Source organism: Pteropus medius, unplaced genomic scaffold, assembly GCF_902729225.1.
Source record: "Pteropus medius unplaced genomic scaffold, Ma_sr-lr_union100, whole genome shotgun sequence".
Lineage (NCBI taxonomy): Eukaryota > Metazoa > Chordata > Mammalia > Chiroptera > Pteropodidae > Pteropus > Pteropus medius.
The window spans coordinates 5498384-5514380 of NW_024354502.1; the positions used below are offsets into that span (position 1 = coordinate 5498384).

Genomic DNA, 15997 nt, shown 5'->3' on the forward strand with positions numbered 1-15997 from the left:
TTAAGATTGGATTTGTTTCTTTCTGTGACTATTACGTTGTCATGGCAAAAGTCTTGTGTAATATGAAAATCATCATTTTCATTCCACAAAGAAAATAATGATTCTTCAAGCTGACTTAAAGAGCTCAAAAATTTAAGTAAATAGCAAAAAAAACCCCAAAAAACAAAAAAACCCTACACTTACATATTCCTTGAATATATTTGATTCTACACATCTAAGGACCTATGAATAAGTGGTCAGTATTCAATGTCCTATGTTACAATGGGCTTCCATCTCCCCAGCATTTGTCATGGAGGTGTTTGTTCATTATTTCATGTCACCAGTTCTTCTAACAACATAGAGATCATTTCATTAAGAAATTTAGAACTTTTACCAGGATTCATGGAAAATCACATTCCTTTATACCCTAGTTTTGAAATTTCTAACTGAATCTGAGTCCTTGGAATTACTATAACATAAGCCACTATTGTGAAAGACATTTCACTCCTTGATATTCAATCTACTTTGCTTTCTGGACAAATGCAAAATTAATGTTTTTGGTAACAATTCGTTTTATTTGGAATTTTTATATATATATATTTTTTTTGTTTTTGTTTTTTTGCCAAAAGTACTAACTACAAATGTAAAACAAACGCACAAATAAAAGAGCATGGCTGTATTATGCATGGGATAACATGGTTCAAATAAATTTTGACTCTCCTTTGTTTGGGGTGTAGTCTTCAAAAAGATGGACCTTTTTTTGGAACAATAATGAGTTTTTCCCAATAATTCTGTGGGTTGAAGGGTGGCTCTGCTGGTCTTGCCTGGAATGTCTCAAGCATCTGCCATCAGATAGCAGTTGAATTGGTTGAGCTGGGAGATCCAAGATGGCTTCATTCACTTATCTGGTAGGTGGTGCCCTTGTCAGCTGGGGTACCTTGGTTGTCTTTATCTGGACTTCATCCAGATCAGTTGTTGTCCTTCTGCTGGTCCTTCTCTCCCTTTTTTCCCCTCCATTATTTTGCAGCCCCTTATTCCCCAGGGTGCTAGGAATATTTTTTAATATCTCTAGTTCAATTCTTATGCAAAGGGTGTGGACATCTCATGCTTTTTCACTGTTCCTCTCTCACCCTATGCTCGATCCATGTATTTTCTTAGCTTTATTATTATTATTATTATTATTATTATTATTATTATTATAATATTATTATTGCCGCTTATTTTTATATTTTGTATCACCTTTGGGACCAGTTTGTATTTCTGGTTTGTGTCTATTCATACTTTACAGTGAATCTACAAAACAGAAAAACATGGCAAATTTTCCATAACTAAGTTCTTAATTTTCGCAGTCCTGATTTATGTACAATGATTCTTTGAAAAGAACTCTGTTGATTCTATGCCCTTGAAAGGATTTTCTTTTTTCCCCATTTTTGTTTTGTTATTAACATTAAATAAAATTCTCTATTTTATTTTAAAATGTATTTCTTGATGTCAACTAAAACATTGTACAGCATTATTGTCTTCTTTCTATATATTCTCTTTCTCAGCTGGGAAATAAGATACAGTGGTCCACCCCCCAAAAAAGTACAACTGGATCCAAGCGGGCGTGGCCTCTTTCCACCTCCTGCTGATGCGCCACACTTTTGCTGCTGGTCATTTAGGCACTCTGACATCCATCTGGGGCTACTGTCACAGGTGCCTATTCTGTACTCCATTTAACTTCTGGGACCTACAGATGATGTCCAGGGCTGAATGTAATGAACACACTAAGAAATGAAACACCCAGCAGAAACAATCCGAAAATGTATAATATGTACCATCATGAAAGTCACATTTCTAATTATTTTGCCTTAGGAATAGTGAAAGCTGCAAAGCTTTTTTTTTTTTTTTTAAAGAAAGATCATGTTCCTGAACAGCAAATATCATGAAAACTTCGAATCATCAAATAATAAATAGAATTGTTAAGCTCTGTACGAAAGTCCTCTTATTTTAAGTAATATTACTCTTAATCACAAGTAAAGACAATATGAGTGAAAATTACCTCTTTGAATTAACTGTAGTGAGATGTGACATGATCATTTTACTTTGAATGTCTCTGTTGCTATTTTTAAATTTTTTTTGGATGAGCTTCATCTATTATCTCTTAAAAAAATTTATTTTCCAATTCTCAATACAAAATTTTATTTGTTCTTATTTGTGATTAAAATGGCCTGGAGAATGAAGTGTAGTGCCCTTTCTGTCAGGGTCTGAATAAACTAAGGACCAAGAAGAAACTTGACTTCTTTTGGTCTCTTGCTTGGAAATAGCAAAAGGACTTCATCTGTCTGGGAAACTTTCTAAGTTCTCGTTGTTATTTATTTTATTATTTCCAGGTGACTTTTCCCAAGAAGAACTCTAGGCTCTTACAACAATTTTTATATTTTCTGAGCTAAATAAATAAATAAATAAATAAATAAATAAATAAATAAGTAAGTAAATGCAAATGTGTTAGAAAAATGAAATGGATAGAAGGAGATATTAAGAATATATGGGGGAAAATTAAACTAAAAAAAAAAACAAGACAAATAAGAGAGTTTGAAACTTGGTTGAGTAGTGACTGAGGTTAGACACTGGTCTGTGGGAATAGTTGAGGCTTGAAGAGTAGATGGACTCTCAAAGGTCATTTAGCTTTTAAATTGAGAACAAAAATTCTTGGTCTCCTGGGGGTTAACTGAACCCTCTCCATACAAGACTACACGGCCTCCCTGGAATTTACATGACACTTTCATCCTCAGCATTGGCATACTTCTGAAGTCCAGGATTGTCTCCATGTCCTGGGTTCCGTGGGTGGTCGGTATTGTTTTACAGAAAGAGAAACAGAGGTTCCAAAGGAGTTAAGTGACATAAAATGTCAGACAAAACTTCTGATGCTAATCTCAAAATTCGGAGCAAATCTTTTTATCTAGATAGTCTTGAGAAAAATTGATTCTTATTTATTTTGAAGAAGAAAAATCGTTTGGAGGGTAAATAGATGTAAAAAGCTTCGTTCTACATTTACGAGGGATTACAAAACAAGCAACGGTGACTTTGCAAATAATTTCTCTAATTTAAAACGTATGGGGATTTCACATTTTCAAAGGCCATTATAACTATATTTTTCCCACATTTTTGAAAGTTCTTGATGAATGATACACTTACATGGGGGAAATTTACCTTCGACGACATCTGCTCTGGCCTATAGAGTATAGTTAAGGGGAAGACACGCTCCTTATCCTACAAGAAAATTGGAGAGATCTTAGCTTTGAGCTATAATATTTCCAGATGGCTGAAATCGAAAGCAGACATCCTCTCTCCTTGCCTGTTCAGCCAAAGTTTTATGCAACAGTAAATAAACTCTTATTTGCTTTTGCCACATTTTATTGCAGAGTACACAAGGATTGAGACAACCAATTTCTCAGAGAATGACTCTCTTCTCAGTGTACTCTGAAGATTAAGTATTGCTTTAGTATTAAATCAGAAATACAAGGCTCACAATTTTAACTTTAAGAATACTATAGAATCCTGTTGGATCTTTGGTTTTATTGGATTTTTCTAAAACTTGAAGAAAATGCCCTCAATTTCTCCTTCCATGGGCTGAGGCAGAAAAAGCACAGATATTTCTTTCCCTTAACCTTTAAATGTTTAACTTGTTTCTATGTATGTAAAAACTCAGTACATAAATTTTATCATATATACAGAGATGGACAATTTTAGGAAATATAATATCCTTGAAACACTAAATTAGACTTTCAAAGTGTTGATTTTCTCATTGATGGGAGTGTGACTGTAAAGGAAACAATTGACAAATGGGTTGGGGCGTTGGTTAATTAGTTTACAAATATGCTTTCAATTTATTTTCTGACCCATAATTTCTATTCCATTTTTGGTAAAAATTTTTGTATTTCAGCCATAATGTCTGCTGGATATTATTTCTAGCCCTTCCCTAATACATTGGACGAAGAGAATATGTCATTAGGGGAATTAATGGAACCAGTTTGTCAAATACCCATAGTGTATGTGAAATATGGTACTAAAATATTACAAAATTAATTGTTATGTGTTCAACTCCTCTTAATCTATTTTTGAGATAAAAACATAGAATGTAATTTTGTTGCAGAATCATCTCAATACTTTTGTTTTTCCTCTAAGTGAATAATTGTTCTCTTAATCTTTAAATGTGTGGATGATGGGTATTATCAGGACTGTGAATTTTCCCAGATCTGAAGAATTGAGTGAAACAAGAATTCAGCCAGAGCCTGAGAATGTGGTTGGAAAAAATATTGATTACACTCACCAGGCTGTAGCTATAAATCTCCTCCTCCTCTGGCAGGCAAGTTGTGGGGAGGGGAAATGGGGCGGGGACTATGGACTTGGGAGAGAGGATAGGACATGTTAACTTCTCTGGTTCATTTCTACGAACATGCTGAGTGTCAGTGGTGTACTAGATACTTTCCAGGGCACCTCCTATGGACTGAATGTCAATGTCCACCAACATTCATATATTGAAATCCTACCCCCCAAGATGATGGTATTAGGAGGTGGGGGCCATTAGGTGCTGATTAGGTCATGAGGGTGGGACCTTCATGAATGGGATTGGGGACCTTGTAAAGGAAGCCTCAGAGAGATTTCTCTCTTCTTCCACCATGTAAGAACACAGTGAAAGGAGGTCCTCGTTAGACATCAGATTTGACAGTACCTTGATCTTGGACAGTCTCAGGTCAGGAACTGTAAGAAATAATTTTGTGTTATTGATAATCTGTCCACTCTACAGTATTTTCTTAGAGTAGCCCTAATAGACTAAAATGGCATCTCTATTCAATGATTAGAAAAAGATACATCAGGGGGTGATAACCACGGGCTAGTTTGCTCTTAGACCATCTTAACCTGCGTCTGGGTAGCGTTCCCAGAGGAAGTGGTTTTTAAAAGGTATGAGCCAAGAGATGAAGGATGGAAAAGGGTTAAGTGGAGAAGGCAACCAGGACAAAGGTGCAGAATTATGAACCACGGTGTATGCATAGGAGACCAGAGCCTACAGGCAATTTTAATTACTGCAGCATAAAAATCTACAGGCAGAGAATATAAGAAATAACTGAAGAGGGAAGCTGGTCACAGTCATACAGAATCTCTTTTGCTGTGCATATGTGTTGAATGCTCTCTTCTTGTGAGAAATGGGCACTCTGGTAGTGGAGAATGCTCCTTACTCATTACGACAGCCCCAGCATTTAGCAAATGCCTGATAATGTCTTATTAATGGACAATTATTTATTTATGTATGCATGAATACCTTGAATGAAACTAGTGGGAATAAGCTCAGAACAAGGGATAGATTTTTAAAATATTCGAGAGGTAAAAATACCAGGACCTGCCAACGAAAGTTAAAAATCACATCTGGGTACCAGAATTAATTAGATCTTTGCAGCTCCAGGATTGGGCATAGTATAAAGACTGTGAACCCTGGACTACTAGCTCAAATCACGGCACCCTGACTTTCTTGCCATTTGCCCCCAGGCCAGTGATTTAATCCATCTGAACTTTGGTTTGCTCAAATGCAAAATGGCAATGAATATAGTACATGCCTTGTCATGTGGTTCAGAGAGTTACAGGAGTTAATTCTTATAAAGCACTTAGAACAAAACCTGGCAGGCAGCATATGTTCAATGGAAAGCTCAGATTAAGTTCTCATTAAGTCATTAGTCAGCAGTGACTGTTTCATTGTGGAGAGGTGACTTGGTTTTTAAATCTCAGTAATTCTCGTACATGCCTCATTCTTACTCCGAAAGGTTTCGTTGTCTTTATTTAACACATGGCAACTCAGAATCCCAAATTAGGTGGCACACTAAAATTCACAGGTTATTAGCACCACAACTAGGCTCCAAGGGAACACACCGCTGTCTGTGTATGTGATAAAGAGCTTAAAAGTCAACTTTTAACTACTAATAAGAACATGTTTTGTCAAAGTACATCAGGATCAAAGACCCATTTAGCCAGTGCAGACATACGTAGTCTTACCTGATGCCAACACCAAAAGCTTCAGGAAAGTTCTTCGAACATGTGAATTTGTTATAGCCCATTAAAGTCCAATCTTTTATACATTTGCCTAATACTTTCACGCCTAAAATGAATTTTCCTTCACCATGAGTTCCTCCTTCACCTGAGATTCTAGTCTAAGTAGTTCCTCATCTGCTTATATCTTCCTTGGAGAGTTTTGTGTTCATCATATACTAATTGTTACATTACTTCTTTTGTGGGGCATTAGCAAAAAACAGAAATAAAATATTGGGGAAATAAAAATTAAGGGAAAGAGAAAGGGAGAGCAAAAAAAAGCATTTTGCAAGTCAGCTTTGGGAGAAATAACGGAAATTAAATAAAAAGAATGCTGAGCCTTAGAAAAACCTCTGAGAGCCTGTCTGAGGCGCTGAGCAGCAATCAGAGGGGAGAGAACTTGACAGGGATGAGGCCCTGGGCTCTGCAGCCTTCTGAAACGTGTTGTCCAGCAAGCAGCTGGAATTTGCCAACTCGGTTGTGGCTACTGGATTAGCTTTTCCATCTAAAGCTTTTCCATCGAAAGTTACTCTGAATTTCTAGGAGGAGTAATGGACGGATTTGAATAGGATGCCGAAGATGAGAGTCAAAACTTCTTAAAATATCTGAAATGAACTGAATGTATGGACAAGGAATCAAGCCCTAGAACACAGATGTATCCTTTGGGAGAGCCCGCTGCTGTGGTCTGTGGACCAGGGCTAATTCCTGAAGGGTCACTATCTCTCTGCTGGAGAACAGACATTGAGAATAAGCTTTAAGAAACTTGTACCACAGTTTGGAAGTAATTTTACATCTGTTTCATCTGATTATAAAAATATGGCCATAATGTGTGCCTTTGGTTTTTTGATTTTTTTATTTTTTGGTTTGTTTTATTTATTCTTTTTTTTTTTTTACATTTCTAATGATATTTTATTTTACAAAAATATCAGTCACGGATGGATTGAGGAAGGAAAAACAATCACTCTTTTTTTCTATAGGTAGTTTGAAAAGCACTGTCTTAGAATAAATGTTTTTTTTTCCTACAAAGTGTAGCAAGTTTACAAACATCACATAAAAACTGTGGGGGAAGAAAATAAAAAGTTTCTATAAACAAGAGAAGGTCCATGAAAGTTAATTTGACATTGTTCAGTATTCCTAGTTTAAGATATGCAAAATATTGACAATCTTATTAGATAAGATGTTGAATTTATGCATTTTATTTTGATGTATATGCAATATTTATATTTACAAGGGCTTTGATAGTTTGTACCTCTATCTCCTAATCATGAGTTGACCTTAATATTATATAATTATTAACAACTTCTTTCCCAATAAAACTTTTTGAGAATATGGCCCCTCAGTTGAAAGAAATATTACACATTTTATATTTTCAATTCGTACAGCTTCTCAGGGGCACATGTGCTGTATGTTGATTACCTAAAACACAGCACACTAATTCCTCGTTTTTTTCTGAATTTACTTGCTTCAAAAAGCATAGTCATGTTTACATTAAAGAACAAATTTCCTTCATCTTTTCCAATGCTCTCAGTCCCTGTGGATATTTCTATTTCATTTCTTATTAGGAACCGTGAGAAAAGGAGGCACGTTTAAGTGATTTCTTTAAAAAGAAAGACAAACATATGAAAAATGCCTAGCCTCACTCTTTTTAAACAAACAGTCTAAAATATCAATATTTTCCAATATTAGCAGTATTGAAATTAGGCTTGGGGAGGCAGGACCACTCTTGCATACCCAGTTTGATATGCCCACCCAGACACAGTCTTTCTTCACATCCCCCCTGCCCCCTGCCTCAGGTATATATCCCTTTATATAATGCTCCAAGAATGAGGGACCCTAGGGTTCCCTGCCCCAAAAGCCAGAGCCTGTGTCCTAGCCTATGTGGTCATCTTCCCTGACTCTGTAGTCCTGACAGTGACTGTGTCAGGAAACCATAGGCCCAAAGGAAGGCCAAGGGCATGTGTGGAGGAAGTTAAATAGGGATTTGAAGTTCAATCTGGGGTGTCCACATGGCTGAAAGACCCTAGACCTAAGAGATTCAGCTGTAGGCTGAGAAAAAGGGCTCTGAACTTACTATGTTAGGTACAGAACAGCCAATATGGTTGGAGAAGCCTATCAAATAATCTTGGTGAACAATATATTGGTAAATCTACTTTTAGGAACAGTTGGCAATACCAGTAAATGTTTTAAATTCGCATCTCTACTTTGAGGACTTTATCCCACAAATATACTCTAAATGTGCAAGAAAATGTCTCTTCACTGATTCATTTATTCAAAAATTACTAAATAATCTATGTTCCAGACACTATTTTAGGTGCCAGAGATACAGCAATAAAAATAAAGTTCCCATCCTTAAAGAGATTATAGGTTAGTGGGGGAAAACAGAGTATGAATAAGTAAATTAAGACATAAATACAATTAGATACATTTATAATAATATAAAGAAAAGTGAGAATTGGAAGACTAGAGACATTATATGTATATATGCACACATATATACATCTATATTCATTATACTAATGCTATAGTAACAAAACAGGAAACAACTAAAATGTCTGTTAAAATGGGATTGGTTGGAAAAACTAAGGTACAACTAGGTAAATAATGCTTATCGTGTAGCTGTTAAAAAAACAAGGTGGTGTTTCTGTATATGCTGATAAGTTAATATCTCAATACAAGGAAAAAACCATAAAATATTGTATATTGTATATAATATGCTTTATTTAAAATCGAAGGGTACATGTGTAATATGTGTACACACGTATCACACACACATGCCCACACACGTGTGTGTGCCTACGCCTGCATATCTGCAGAGAAAATTTCTAAACGGCCAGAGCAAGAAGAGTTAACGGTGCTTCTTTGGCCAAATAGAGAGGGAAGAACGTCATTCATGAAAACTCCTTTTGTCCTGTTTTTACTTTTTACCATGTGTGTCTATTACTTTTTAAAGAAATGATTGTTTTAAAGTCCCAGATTGGGCTAAAAAAGAAGGGCTGTAGTGTGGGCGGAGCGCAGTGACATTCTAGCCGGAGCATGCGCTGTGGTCGCGGAAAATAAAATGCTCCATACGGGCGAGGGAAGTGTGAGCAAGGCAGAGAAACCCAGGTGGCTGAGGCAGATGAAACATCAGTGAACACATTTCCAGAGACACCTCTGAAGTGGGAGAAGTGGTTGAGCGAGCTGGTTTCAAAACAAGAGTATTTGCTGTAGGATCCAACTGAGAGTAAATTAATATCATCTGAGGTTTCAGGTTGGGGAGCAGTATCATGTATTGGGAGGCTGTGGGATGGTGGAGAGAATGTTTGGCAGGTTCAAGGGCTGTTCACACTGTCTTCCCAACAAGCTATGAGCCGGGAACGTAAGACATGGAACGGAGCTCTGGTTCCGAGGAGCTGGACCAGTCTGTGCGAAGGAGCAGCAGGGGGAAGGTGCATGGAGCCAAGAGTCCTGCTACGGGCAGCGTCCAAAAGCAACACCGCAAAGAAAGCGAGACCCTCCCTCTGAGAGAAAGGGAAGGAGGCTGGGCAGAAGAGATGTCAGGACAGGGCCCCAGGTCGGAGTAGAGGGCTGCCAGCAGAGCTGGATCCCTGGGGTTCTGGGAACCGAATGTGTGCTCATGGCCCTCCGCTGGTACAGACGAAGCATGTGCCAGGGGCTGTGACTCAGCACGGCTCAGGAGCTTAAGGGCCGTTCACCTCCTCGAGGTTGTGGCACTTTCTCCACTTGGTACTCAGGCTCGGGTCAAAAGCAGAAGAGTCCTTGGATGTCACTTTAGAGTATTTGGGACATCTGTGCAAGGAGAAAATATGGTATGAGATAAAGAATATGGACTCTGAAGTCAGACTTCTAGGGGTCAATCGCCACTTCCTAGTTTGAGACCTTGAGCAAGCGATTTAACCTCTGGAAACCTCAGTTTCTTCATCTGTAAAATGGAGTAATACTACCACTTATCTCACAGGGCGTTATTGTGAGCACGGAACGAGATAATGCTAACAAAGTGCCTGCCATGTTGCGAATGTTCAATAAATGTGATGACCGTTGATAATGAAAGAGCACAAGCCAGGACATGTGTGCATGCGCCTGCTGCATCTGACATCAGCTTCAAAGGGAAGTCTATTAGTCTCTATCCCTCAGTGATCTAGCACGAGCAGAAAGTGCTGAAAATGTGGGAGGCGGCTAGAAGAGGAAGCCAGCTGGAGTTCTCACAACCTAGCCATCCAGCCAGCGGAAATGAGCCACAGGCTTATTATTCTTAGCTCTTCCTACCCTACCCCATCTTCCATGCTCTTGTATCCCCAGGCTGGGCAACACCTGTTATAGAATTCTCATGAAGGTGGGGATTTATCTGTGGTTCCACGCACTGTATCTTTATCATCCGTAGCTACTAAGAGCAGAAAATTAGCTGTGGATTTTATCACAATTAATCTTACTAATTAGGTTTTCTACTTCCTTTGTTTCCTGCTTCCCATTCCTTCAGAGCTGACACGGGGAATTTTATACCAAGAAATTGCAGCTGTCATGAAGCTTCAGTTACAGGAAAGACTCTTATGGCCCCATCTAACGTTCATATACATCAATCTGTACTTTGTATGGGAGGAGACCCATATTTTCCAAATGCTCGGTGAGTGCTCCCTTGCCCGCTGTAGTGTGAGGGTACTGGAGTCGGGTGTTTCTCATTGTACTCGGTAGTTAGGACAAATTTTCTAGAGTTTCAATGAATTGTACATTAGTTTTCTATGGCTGCTGGAACAAATTACCACACACTTACAGGCTTACAATGATGCTAATTTATTATCTCAATTTCTGAAGGTGAAATTCTAGGCATAACATAGGTCTGGTTTTTTTTTTTATAAAGAAATAAAAGAATCTTTATTGTTTGTTTTAGAAACAATATGCTTTACGGATTTGTGTGTCATGCTTGCACAGGGGCCATGCTAATCTTCTCTGCATTGTTCCAATTTTATGATGTGCGCTGCCGAAGTGAGCACCAACCAGTTCTTTACTTAGAGTCTCATGAGGCTGAAGTCAAGGTTTTGGCAGAGCTGTACTCCTTTCTGGAAGTTCCGTGAATAAATCCACTTCTAAACTAATTCATGTTGTTTGAAGAATTGTTTCACATAGTTGTGGGACTAAGGTTCCAATTCTTTGCTGATTGTTGTTTGAGGGTCATTCCCATCTTCTAGAAGCTACCTGCATACTTTGGCTCATGGCCCCTTATCGCCATCTTCAAAGCCAGCAACGGTGAATCAAGTCAAACTTCAAATCCCTCTGAATTACCCTTCTGCCACATATCTCTGCCTGGTCTTCAGTATCACAACTCAGATATTTTAATTTTGCCATTTCTTAGTATATTCGAGGTCTAACAATCCAGCAAGAAACCAAAACAAAGATATAACTTGGTTTCAACTCCAACTAAATACTAGTGGCTGTCTTGGAAGCTGCGTAGAATATTAAGTCTATAAGGAAGTTCAGAAAGACCCAACCTGTAAGGAACACTTAGTGACGTTGTCTCCGTGTCCTTGGGTGGATCTCGAGGCGGTGGGTGGACAAGGAAGTCTCGGCATGTGTGTCATACATTTGCAGTACAGCACTTAAAACACAACCTCTCATGTTCACAAAGTTCTCTTAAACACACTCAGATGTTTGTGACCACAGAGCTCTGAATTTTCTTCTATACTGGCAATCCTTAGAAAATAAGTTCATAGTGAGAAGGTTGCTCCAGTGATGCGGAACAACTATAGCTATTCTCCTGTGTCTCACCGTTAGACTGTTTAGTCTTTCTTTCCATATGGTTCTAGGATGATAATACAACCAGCTGACCAATGTGATATCTTGACATCTTGATTGAAACTTTGGTTCTCCCAGATCCCATCTTGGAGTCACACCTGCATTTTATGCTTTGCTTTCCATTTTTTCCATTTCTCCTTCATTTTATGCTCTTCTCCGAAAGACCACTCCCTGGTTCCTGTGTTTTGAATTTTTTGGGTCTTCAAATATGTTGCTTAGCCACCCATAATGTCCCTCACCACATTTTCATTTGTTACAATTCCTTCAGTAACCCATCTCAAATGTCACCTCTTCAGAAAAACTTGAATGCAACTCATAATAATAATAGTTAATATAGTGCAGATAAAAACTAAATCAGACACTTGTACCTTTACATGGGTCATAGAATTTAATTCTTCTAATAAATCCTTCTAATATTCATCCTATGATGAATATTATTATACCTATTTTAAAGGTGAAGAAACAGACTCAAAGTGATGAACTCATTTTCTAAAGTCCAGTTACTAAGAGCAAAGCCAGGTTGCAAAATCTATGTCGATTCAAACATAATCTTTTGTTTTTAATTGTGTTGTGAAGCTAAAATTCTCTATGTCTGTGACTCCTTATGTTTAAATTCAGTCATTTCTTCATGAACCATTTCAAGGTCACTTCCTGCACAATTCTTAATTTGCCCATGTAAATTGTCCCTAGATTAGACACGTCCTTTTCTCTTATTTACTCTACTCCTGAGATACTTGTCATTTCTCTTTTTGTATCATTCTCTACATTTTCTGGTGGGCTGTTTGTGACTTCCCTGAAGACTAGGACAGGTCTCTTGATTCTGTCTGCTTATAGCACTGAGAATTCTGCCCCCCAAAATGTCTGATAAATAATAAAGAATTGATCAGCGCTTCTCTGAGTGGATTTTTAAAGACCCTGACATAAAAATGATTCTACTTCTATTAGGGGAGTATAAGGAAAGATGATTTAAATCATGCTTTAGTTACCTTTAATCCCCTTAATTGAGGCTTTAGCTTTGAAATTAAATTCCAAAATGATTAAAAGTGCATTACTGACCTCACACACCATTCCAGTTGTATGTCAATGCTCACCCAGTGTGAGTTAGCAACCTTCTGAAGGTTAAAACTAATGTTTGAGGGAGGAACACTAGCAGTTAGTGGTGCCAGAAGATTTAGGCCTTGGGGATCTGCATAAAACAACTTACTCCTTTATTTTACACAATGATGTTACGACTTGCTAATCAGTCAACAACAGATCTCTGTGATAGGATTTCTCTGGATTTGCATACTCCATAACAGCAGACCTATCAGTGGACTTTTCCTTTACTAAATACCATCAATTTTCATGAAAGTGTTTAGCTCTGGGGAGAGGAAATTACTGCAGTCATAAAAATGAGGAGATGAGGTTATGATACAATTTCCTTTTTATCATTTGAAACAAGATTGAGGAAACAACATATCTCCATATATTATTTCTAAAACTTTTTGATATTGTATATGTATATATATCATATATATTCAATAGTTTTATAATTTTTACATATGCATAATAATTTGAGATGCTCCAAACTCTGTCCAAATAAGAGAAGACATAGCCCAAAGTGACACAAACACTGAAGAAATTGTGATCTTTTGTAGTAACATGGTCACTATACAGTGTCAATTAACTCAGTGATTCAACAGTGTCATCAAGGACTGAGGTTCCTAACATCTCTCTGATTTGCCATTCTCAGCACCACAGACTTTGCCCTAGGCTAGCCCACGCATGATCACAAAGTGAATGCCACAACTCCTAGTTTCAGGTCATCATAACTAAGAAAGGAAAAAGGAAAGAAGAGTGCATATTTTGTTTACATATTCATTTTTAAAGGCAACAAATGCTTTCTAGATATCTGCAGAAGTCCCTCATTACTCATTAGCCAGGAGAAATAATTACCATGATTGGAAGATTAATCAAGATCTAACTCCAGGAGCAAAAGAGAATTCTTGTCTCTCCTAAAGTATATACCCATTCTATACCTGAATAAATCCTATTTCTTGTTAACAAGAAAAAGAGGAGTGAGCTATGGTATCTGCCATATAGTGCTATATACACATTATTTATTTTTATCCCTCAATGGTACAGCAAGGAAGGTTAATGTGATAGGCATTGATGATGCTCACCAATATGTATGATTCTCCTCCCCTTTTATTCACAGAAAAAGACTGCAATTCCCTGCCTCTTGAGATCAGGTCATGTGACTTTTTTTGACCAATGAAATTTAAGTATATGTGATGTGAGTTACTTTTGAGCAGACAGCAACGTCTGGCAACGTGTGGTAGCTGGTGTTGAAATGGAGGTATAAACCTAAGCCAGCCCATGAGAAACAGTTTCCTTAGGGAGTCTTCCTGATATATAGCAAAAAATAAGTGAGTGAAAAATAAATCTTTGATGTTTTAAGCCACCAAGACTGTATTTTCACAGCTTATCAGTTTAATATGACTGCTAGAACTGGTAGAGTGAGGTTATCTCCATTTTTTTTTTGCTGATGCAGCTAGCCACAAAAATTATTTAACATATTCAGTTCTACTTTCTAGCCTATCCCCACTCCAACTTAGACCATCTTACCTTTCTTTCCAGAAATTATAGTAAAAGTAATCTCATTTATTCAAGGGGAAAGTGCCAGCTAAGTAGTGCACTCTGAAGACATCAGATTCCATAAACATTTACTAAGCACCTATTATGTTCCTAGGACATTATGTCTCTATATATGTTCTCACACTTCAATATCACAAAAAATCTACAGGGAAGGAGATATTTATACTACCACTTCACAGAAGAAGAATTTAATTCATAGGGTAGTTAAATGAATTCTTCTAGACACCCTAGTAAATGGTAGAAATGAAACAAAAAACCAGGTTCTCTGGCACTAAATGCAGTATACGTTTCACGATGCTATTCTACAGGCTTAGAAAATCAATTCAATTAAAGTAGGTCCTACTGCTATACTCCTTTAAAAGGTGTGATGGGTGAGAATAAATAATATTAAAGAGTTTAGGCAAATATGTTCAAATCAGAAATGCATGTACTAGTGGTATTTAAAATAATTTTAGATGGTATATAACAGGGTATTCAATAATATTGAATTGGACTTCTGCCTAGGAAGGTGGAGTAGATGTACCTTTCCTATCCATGTTACAAAATACAACTAAAATTCCTGGACATTATATAAACACAAACACAAGAAGATTCTGAAAGGTGGAGAGAAGATGACAACCTGCCTAGGACTCTGACATGATGGTGAGTTCCCTGGGTTTTATATTTGCCTCATGTATCCAACACTTGGACCCAAAGAACCTGGTATTATAAACTGAATGTCTGTGTCCTCCCAAAGTTCGTATACTGAAATCTTACCCCGCAATGTGATGATTTAGGAGGTGGGGGCTTTGGGAGATGATCAGGTCATGAAGTTAGAGCCCTCATGAATGGGATTAGGACCCTTATCAAAGAGAGTCCAGAGAGATCCCTTGCCCCTTCCGCCATGTGAGGACAGACAGAAGACAGCCATCTATGAACCAGGAAGCAGGCTCTCATCAGATTCTTACCTGCCAACATCTTGACCTTGGATTTTCCAGTCTCTAGAATTGTGATAAATAAATGTATGTTGTTTATAAGGCACTGAATCTATTCTTTTACACCAACTTGAGCACATTAAGACAACCGTTAACCTACGAAGGGTTATGGAGAGAAAAGAAGCCTTGACAAAAGTTTTCTCTCTTTAGTCAAAGAACGTGGAAAGAGACAGCTTTAGCAAGACAGAGAACATTTAGACAATAGCCACTCAACTCCAGCCAAATACCATAGAAAAAAACTCTGGACGTACTTCCGCCTACAGCAGCAATGGCAGAATGGAGAACTTAGACTTCTAGTCTTGTGTGGATGTAATAAGGCATCTCAACGCCTCCTCCTGGTGGCTTCGGAGAAGGCTGAGAAGGGAGTATCAGTCAGGACTAGTGGGGAAACTGAACTTCCACCCTCACCTCTCAGTCTGGAGGGACCCCTCCACATAGCCATGGAGATGGTATCAAGTGAAGCCTAGGAAAGAGTCGTGACTGTCACTAACACCCAGTGGTAATGAGGCACCCACTGCTGTGGTGTCAATGGAGGCCATATGAGTAACAGAAATTCAAAT

The 15997-nt window shown here is 37.8% G+C and overlaps 1 long non-coding RNA gene and 1 other non-coding gene across 2 annotated transcripts in view; both read right to left on the minus strand.

Moving 5' to 3' along the window:
• LOC120595511 (uncharacterized) overlaps window positions 1-15997 on the minus strand; it is a 404234-nt gene that overhangs the window by 67215 nt on the left and 321022 nt on the right. The window lies entirely within an intron of this gene.
• LOC120595916 (U6 spliceosomal RNA) lies at window positions 10921-11027 on the minus strand. The gene has a single exon (XR_005651028.1). It is a non-coding gene; the product is annotated as a U6 spliceosomal RNA (small nuclear RNA).